This window comes from Oryza glaberrima, chromosome 10 (genome assembly GCF_000147395.1).
Source record: "Oryza glaberrima chromosome 10, OglaRS2, whole genome shotgun sequence".
In the NCBI taxonomy this organism is placed as follows: Eukaryota; Viridiplantae; Streptophyta; class Magnoliopsida; order Poales; family Poaceae; genus Oryza; species Oryza glaberrima.
Window position 1 is genome coordinate 2,441,721 of NC_068335.1, and position 9,453 is coordinate 2,451,173.

Here is a 9,453-nt window from a genome sequence, read left to right on the forward strand (position 1 = left end):
TCCGTTTTTTTTTTGTTGTTGCCGCTTTTTTCACTGTTTTTTTCCATCCGGTTTTTTATCTCCGCCGCCGCTTGACCAAACCCTAGCGTCGTCGCCACTTTCATATGTCTCCACATGCGTTTACTTCTTCTGGTCTCTGTCAGGGTTATGGATACCACATATCTAATAGCAGTCGACTACATCTCGGCAGGACACACCACATACCATGTCTTATACGGAAACCGACCTCAGATATGGATGGAGTTCCGAATAAGGAAAGACAACCAGAGTTCTACATGGAAACGACAAGGACTACTCGGATTGTATCCATATAGGTTTCCCTAGTTCTACTTGGACAAGGGGACACCTATGGGTAGGGATGAAAGTGGTACGGATAATTTCCGAGTTCCGATCCTGTTTTTCGGATGCGGATTGTTGCGGTCGGATTTTTTCGGATATTTTCGGATTCGGATACGAATTCGAATAGTTTTTCTCGGATACGAATTCGAATACAGTAGCGATGGTATCCGTGTCGGAACTCGGATTCGGTCGGAAACTATCCGACCTTTTTTACCGGATATCCGAATCAAAATAAACAGCAAAATCCAAATTAAAACATTGAAAAAAGCTCGTCGCCGTCCGCCGCACGCCGTCGCTTCGCGCCGCCGAGTTCCCGCCGTTGCCGTCGCACGTCGCACGCCGGATCCGCTCGTCGCCGTCCGCCGCACGCCGTCCCCTTGCGCCGCCGAGCCCCCTCCGTCGTCGTCGCCTCACGACGTCGGTTCCCGCGGCTCCGGGGCCGCCAACCCCGGATCCGGCCGCCCCGAGGCCGGCGTTGCCATCCGCCGCACCCACACGACATCGCCTCGCGCTGCCAAGTTCCCGCCGTCGCCGTGACCCGGCCGCCCCGAGGGCGGCGCGGCCGGTTACGCTCGTCACCGCAAGCCGCAAGTCGTCGCCTCGCGCCGCCAAGCCCACGCCGTCGCCGTCCGCCCTACACGGCCCCGCCCCCGACGTTGCCGTCGCCATTCGCCGCACGTGGCCCAGCCCCCGTCGTCGCCGTCGCCGTCGCCGTCCGCCGCACGCGGGCCCCGCCCCCGTGGTGGCATCTCGCGGGAGCCGGGAGCCCGGGAGGAAGGGCGGCGGCTGGGAGGAGATTGGGAGGCGGGAGAAACTAGGGATAGGTTTATATATCCCTGGGCCAACGGGCCTAAGAATTAGCTATTAAGTCTATATGATGTCCCTCAACTTCGAATTAAATTTTATGATACTAAATGAACTCATGTGAAAAGGTTATCAAAAACTAGTTGCAGTAAGAACACAATAACTCGATAGAACATGATTTTAGAAATATTTAGAAAAAAACAATCATCCAATTTAGAGACATGATTTTGCCTCGTAATGTCTTACTCTTGATTGAATCGTCTCCCTTAACCACAAAATCGGATATAACAAAATTATGAACACTAAAATTTGAAAATGTTGATATTTTCTATTAGAAAAAGTAACGAGTTATATTTCTTCATTGATTTGTGAAGGTCAGTTTGAGGGACTTTTATGTTCTGATTAATATTCGTTACCGTATTCATTTCGATTCGTATTCGCTCCGTATCTGTATTCGATGATTTTCGATTCCGTTTTCGTATCCGGGTTTCCGATTCCGATTTTGATTCCGAGAAAAAATATCAAAACGAATATGATAAAGCTAGTTTCCGACCGTATTTGATCCGTTTTCATCCCTACATATGGGTATAAATACAAGGCCCCCTAGAAGGACAGGGGACAAGATCACCACAATCAACACCCACCACAATCTACGGAACAACATACAAGCCAACATACGCCAAGACAAGACGCCAGATATCGACTTCAGGGATAAGCACGGCTAGTCCCCAACGGTGTCTCCAGATACTATCAGGAGAGACGAAAGCGCTATCTTTGATCTCGCCGGGCACGGATTCGGGGAGGAAGACTACCCTGTTGTCGACTACAAGTCAGACCTTCAGACCGCCATGTTGACAACAGTTAGATAGGCTGCCCAAATATTGTACTGGTGTGATTATAGTGAATAAGAGCAACACCGGCTCCAGCCAACAGGATGTAGGGTTATTACCTGACAATTCAGGGGCCCGAACCTGTATAAAAATCCCTGTCTCTGTCTCTTTTACCTCAATCTCGCATATATCCTAGCACCGACGATCCCCATACTATGCAAATACCAGAATCGCGACATCAAACGTCGACAGTGGCGTGCCAGGTAGGGAGATTTTAGTGCTTCAGGATTTTGACGAGATGGGTTTAAGAGATGGATTTCCGACAAGAAACTCTCGACTTCAGCTCTGGGAGATACCGCGGAGGACATCGGTTCAGCGTCGTCAGCCACGAGATCTTGCTCCGTTCCAACCACATCCGAGCCGACGTCCACCGCCGAAATCTTGAAATCCATCGTTAACAGGTTAACCGTTCTAAATCTGATTCTAATCATAATTATATCGGTTTTGTCTTTTAGTACTGCTCATGTGCTTTTTGTTGGTTCCTTTTGGTTTACATATAAACACATACCGCCGCCAAGGCGCCGACCGAGTCCAACGAGTTCTCGGACACGACGGGATATGCTGTACCGAAGCCTAAAGGAAACCGACTAGGTTACGCAACCATGAAGCAGGAGCAAAACTACTGGACAGCTCCTTGACACGTCTACACACATGTCGCATGTGTCAGACCAATTAATACATGAACAAAGGTAATTAGCAGATTAATTATTTTAAATTAATCTACTAATTCCGTAGATACATCCGGCATGTATCTACAAAGGTACACAATATTTTTTATCGTACCTGTTTTCTGGATTCATACAATATTGTCAGATCAGTAATTTATTATGTTTACCTAGAGCATATTTTTTATACAATATCTGTTGTGCAAGTGTTCCCGATGTTAAACTGACTACGGTCTAACACTGGGGGCTCGCTCTGTTTTCTTCTGTATAAATCATGCTTGTTTACGGTTTACATAATGCCTGATATTTACATCTGCTCATTATATCCTGATAATGCTAGAAGATTCATGCAGTTTTTTAGTACATACTCGATATTCTCTGCTATATGTCTTGCCTTCTAGAAAATATTTTTCGGGAACAATTGAGCACTCGAGTAGGTTGTGGTCGACTACACCGCATTATCGAGAACGATCTCGACAAATGCAGAGTCGTCGCGTCCAACCTACCAACGAAGACTGACGACCTATCTCATAGCACCGGCCATGGCTGGACTACTCGAGAAAAGGTTGTTAACGGATAATTCCTTGCGAACGGCATCGGCTTGATCACCCGACATGATTGCGAACGGCCTTCCGGATATGCTATAAGTTGGGTATGTGAGTCATGCTGGCCACATGAGATGCACATGTAATAAACCAACTCTAGCGCTTTCATTGATGTTCGAGAGATAATTCTACTCGCTCGCTGATTCTCGAACCAGTACGTAGCAATCTCTCGCACCGCAGACTTCCATTGGTGTTCGAGAGATAATTCTACTCGCTCGCTGGTTCCCGAACCAGTACGTAGCAATCTCTCGCACCGCAGACTTCCATTGGTGTTCGAGAGATAATTCTACTCGCTCGCTGGTTTCCGAACCAGTACGTAGCAATCTCTCGCACCGCAGCTTCCATTGGTGTTCGAGAGATAATTCTACTCGCTCGTTGGTTCCCGAACCAGTACATAGCAATCTCTCGCACCACAGCTTCCATTGGTGTTCGACAGATAATTCTGCTCGCTCGCTGGTTCTCGAACCAGTATGTAGCAATCTCTCGCACCGCAAACTTCCATTGGTGTTCGAGAGATAATTCTACTCGCTCGCTGGTTCCCGAACCAGTACGTAGCAATCTCTCGCACCGCAAACTTCCATTGGTGTTCGAGAGATAAATCTGCCCGCTCGCTGGTTCTCGAACCAGTACGTAGCAATCTCTCGCACCGCAAACTTCCATTGGTGTTCGAGAGATAATTCTGCTCGCTCGCTGGTTCTCGAACCAGTATGTAGCAATCTCTTGCACCGCAAACTTCGATTGGTGTTCGAGAGATAATTCTGCCCACTCGCTAGTTCTCTGTCACAACCTGATTTTCCGTTTCAGGATTTATAAATTATTTAATAAATTATTAATAGAATTTATATTAAATGTTCATTAATTTACAGGTGAAGTTAAATGTGGGAAATAAAATTTCCTAAATATAAAGCATGGATGAATTTAATTTTTATTAAATTCTCTATGATTAAGTATACTCTCTGAAATTTTCTCGGATTTTTCAAAGCTCAATTCCTAATTGATACAAAGACCAATTCAGTAATTAGTTAATCAATTAATGATCTAATTATAATTATGTTAAGTGCTTTTCTCGTTTAAAAATCGTTAAATTATAAATTGTTGTCTAAAAGGAATTATTAGAAATGATCTTAAAATCCTAAAAGAGAAGATCTAATTTTAATTTGTTAAATCTCAATATAAAAGTGGGCTAGATAAAATTTTGTTAAATATTTCTCTTGTTTCTATAGTTCCTAGATTTTTCTGGGATTTATTTGAGCCAAGGAAGTATTTTTAATAAATGGAATTGCATTTCACGAATAATTTAAATTGAAAAAGTTTTTAAAATTCTTTTTTTGGCTTTAGGCCGAAAGTCGGCCCAAAAAGCTCTCTCTCTCTCTCCCCGGCCCAGTCAGCCCGCCAGCCGAGCCGCCCACGCGCGCGCCCTCGCCGCTGATAGGTGGGGCCCACCTGTCAGGTCGTCTTCCTCCTCCAGTCGCCGCAGTCGTGCCCTAGCCTTGCTGCGCAGCCGCCGATCCCCTTCCAAATTCGGTCGCTTCCTTCCTCCTCCGGCCGAATTGATAGAGGGAAAATGATCCCCGAGATATCCTCTACCTTTTCTCTTTTGGAATCGTCAGCTAAAATCGTTTGGAAATCCGTGGATTCGATCTCGAATCGGATTCGTCTCTCTCCCCGAACCCTAATCTTTCCTTCCCGTCGCCGGTCGCCGTGGGCCGTCACTGCCGCAAGTCCAGCCTTGCGCCGCCGTCGCTCTGGTCATCGTCGTCGCTTGGGAAGACCACCGCCGTGTTCGCCGAGTTGCCGCCGACCTCGTCCACCCCTCCGTCAATGCCGAGGACTGCCGGAACATTGCCGTCGTCGTCCACCTGATCTTCGTCGCCGCTTATCCTCGTCGCCGTCGTCGTCCGGTCACCGTCTGCAGCCGTTCGTGCCTCAGTAAGGATCGCCGCGTCGCCCGCATTGCGTAGATGCTCTTCATTTGCGCCGCCGCGCCGTCGTTCACCGGCGAGCGTGCGAGGCCGAGTCGCCGTCGGTGATGACGTCATCGCCGACGTCATCGATGCCGTTCCCCGTGGACCGCGGTGGATCGTTTAGGTCTTGGCCGTCCGTTTGGGATAAGATAGATCTCGGCCGTTCGTTTCCGTAGACCGCCGCCGTGCACCCGGTCCATCGTGAGCCAAGCCCGCTGACGCAATAAATCCCTTTTCCTTTTCAAAAATAATTCATTATTGCGTCATAATTCAATTAAAATCTATATAAAGGATTTAATCCAATTTAATCTTTGAAAATTCATAACTAATTCTCTGTAACTCAGTTTAATGTGGTTCAAGTTGCAAAAGTTGTATAAAATAAAGATCCACATATTAAAATTATCCATAAATTGAATTAAATTTATTTAATCCTTTTTAAATAGGCTTTAATTAGATTTAATCTTGTAAAATTCGTAATAAATTCATATGAAGTCAGAATGAGGCCGTTCAAGTCTCATAATTCATCTAAAATTATGATCTACATGTTTATTTACTTTATATGTATTGTTTATTTGGTTTTTATTAGTCTTTTTCCTCATTTTGCGTGTTAGCTTGTCGTTTCCGTCGTTTCGAAGGTTCGCGAGTGCGCCGGAAGTGTTCAAGAAGATTAATTGAAGACCCGTTATTGCAAGGCAAGTGTCACAGATCCCAAACACAATTTGTTTGAGCATGTTGATCCTATATTTAAATTCTCTATTTATTTCAACTGTGCATTTATTTTCGAATGTCACCGGGTGGTGTGAACTTATTCCTTTGTTATGGTCTGTTTGCATTGATTACTTTATTCCTTGATACCTTGGGTTATTATAATTTGACTAGTTGAGCTTTATATATTGGTTCAGCTAGATATTAGACATAATTGCTTAGCCATGCTTAGAAACATTAGCACACAATTGGGATAACTAATGCTTCACTATTATTTAATGATGGCTTAATGATAGCTCACGATGGTCAATCGTGATTGGTTGATTAATTAATGTGCCAACTAAAATTTGATAATGGTGGGTTGTGAGCACATGGTTTTGATGGTAGTGCTCATGACAATTAAGGACCGGTTCACGATTTTCGGTTGTGAAATATTTACCGTGCCAACCACAAGCCAGAATGGGCAACGGCTGGACACTTTGTATAACAAGGCTCACTGCGGAGCACCAGACTGAGAAGTGGCGGAGATAAGCCCACGGGGGTCGCTGGGGAGTCCATGCCTCTGGTTTTTGAGGGGGTGACTATGATCCGGGAACGGTGCACTGCTTTGAGTTGAGTTATGCGAGGGGTCTTGTCACAATCACTCGCCATGGTGACGTGTCTGCGCGGACACGGTGACATAACGGTGGGTTGTGTCTTGTGGGTACAGTGGTACACCTCTGGCCAGAGTAAAACTATTCGAATATCCGTGCCCGCGGTTATGAGCGGGTCTAACAATGTCTTTCGTGATTAGTCCCACACTACTTATTAATAATAACGTGATAATTGATGGTAATTTGATTAGCTCCTGGTTTGGAATGGTACATTCCTGGTTTGGAGATAGATCTGTATAGCCGGGTATGGTTGTTCAGGATGGTTGGGCCTATGCAGCATGGGTGTGCTGTTCAGTGTTGATTAATATTGATGATTAATTACTCTACTGTTTTACAATTCTCAATTGTTTGCTAAATGCTTCTTTTGCAAATAAGCCCTATATTATGCCATTCTTTGGTATCCTTGTGCACTTGCATATTTGCTATGTGGCTTGTGGAGTATTCCATGTACTCACCTTGCAATAATCAATCAAACCTCAGTTGAAGACAAGTTGCGAAGGAGAAGACGTTTGGCTTATACCCCAGTTGAGCTGCCTGTGGGAGTGGAGCCAGAGCTTCGCTAGATTTTATTTTCCGCTGCAGTTTTCTTCGTGGTGAGGACTAAAGTGCCTCTCATGTAAGTATTTATCGTATTATGATGAATCTGTATATTAAATTGTCAGTTTGTGTACCTCGGCTGATTCCTGGACGAGGATTTTAATACACAAATTAGTTCGGAAATTACTAGTGAATTTCTGGGCGTGACATTCTCAAACCAGTACGTAGCAATCTCTCGCACTGCAAACTTCCATTGGTGTTTGAGAGATAATTCTACTCGCTCACTGGTTCTCAAACCAGTACGTAGCAATCTCTCGCACCGCAACTTCCAGTGGTGTTCGACAGATAATTCTGCTCGCTCGCTGGTTCTCGAACCAGTACGTAGCAATCTCTCGCACCGCAAACTTCCATTGGTGTTCGAGAGATAATTTTGTCGCTCGCTGGTTCTCGAACTAGTACGTAGATAATTCTGCTCGCTCGCTAGTTCCCGAACCAGTACGTAGCAATCTCTCGCACCGCGAACTTCCATTGGTGTTCGAGAGATAATTCTACTCGCTCGCTAGTTCTCGAACCAGTACGTAGCAATCTCTCGCACCGCAAACTTCCATTGGTGTTTGAGAGATAAATCTGCCCGCTCACTGGTTCTCGAACCAGTACGTAGCAATCTCTCGCACCGCAAACTTCCATTGGTGTTCGAGAGATAATTCTGCTCGCTCGCTGGTTCTCGAACCAGTACGTAGCAATCTCTCGCACCGCAAACTTCGATTGGTGTTCGAGAGATAATTCTGCTCGCTCGCTGGTTCTCGAACCAGTACGTAGCAATCTTTTGCACCGCAAACTTCGATGGGTGTTCGAGAGATAATTCTGCTCGCTCGCTGGTTCTCGAACCAGTACGTAGCAATCTCTCGCACCGCAACTTCCATTGGTGTTCGAGAGATAATTCTACTCGCTCACTGGTTCTCAAACCAGTACATAGCAATCTCTCGCACCGCAAACTTTCATTGCTGTTCGAGAGATAATTCTACTCGCTCGCTGGTTCTCAAACCAGTACGTAGCAATCTCTCGCACCGCAACTTCCATTGGTGTTCGAGAGATAATTCTACTTGCTCGCTGGTTCTCGAACTAGTAAAACGTAGCAATCTCTCGCACCTTAACTTCAGATGGTCGAGGTACGACTACAGCAATAGCGTAGCGGTCCTCGCACCATGACTTCGGATGGTTGAGGAACAGCTACGACTGGTCTTCGACCGGCAGCGTAGCGGTCCTCGCACCATGACTTCGGATGGTTGAGGAACAGCTACGACTGGTCTTCGACCGGCAGCGTAGCGGTCCTCGCACCATGACTTCAGATGGTTGAGGAACAGCTACGACTGGTCTTCGACTGGCAGCGTAGCGGTCCTCATACCACGACTCCAAATGATCGAGAGACACCTACTCACTGGTTCTCAACCAGTTAATCGTAGTGATCTCTTGTACATTTACTTCTAGTGGTCGAGTTACGACTACTACCTAGTCCTCGACCAGCAGTGTAGCGATTCTCCCACTATTTCCACTTCAAGTGGTCGAGTTACGACTACTACCTGGTCCTCGACCAGTGGTGTAGGGATTCTCCCACTACCTTTACTTCAAGTGGTCGAGTTGGTACTACTACCTGGTCCTCGACCAAAAGTGTAGTGATTCTCCCACTACCTCTACCTCAACAAAGTTGATATCAGGTACACAATATCGCCAAGTGTTTTACCCAGAGATCCCTTACCACGACGACACCTAGCGTTGAAACCTATCCTACTGTCCCTTTATGCCGTCTTGACAAGGCCTCCGAGGAACCTAAGGGAACTTCGGCTGGTGACGCCCAGAGCCGATAAGGCCTTGTCGGATCCTGTAGAGACAAAAGACCATGTAAGATCTGGTCGTGTAAGAGTTCTCGCCGTGCGTATTAACCAAGCCGTGTAATCGGAAATTGAGTTTTCCAACTTCACGGCTGGGGGCTAGGATTAGTGCTTATTCAACCAAGGTAGGTCAAGGGTCCAAGAGCCTTCTCCTCTGAGAACGATTCTCCGACGACAAGGCTGGGGGCTAAGGAGAGTGTATGACTCAACAAACTAACTGATCGAAGTCGGTAAAAGAGAAGACGCTCATATACAAAACATTGGTCTGTAAATTTAACTCATTTTCAGTTTTTCATACATATTATAACATTTCACCCTTTGAGCACTCGCTCGGGGGCTATTTCTATCTAATATTCTTTTCTGAGTATTGATTTCAGGAAAATTCTATTCGACATTGACGAA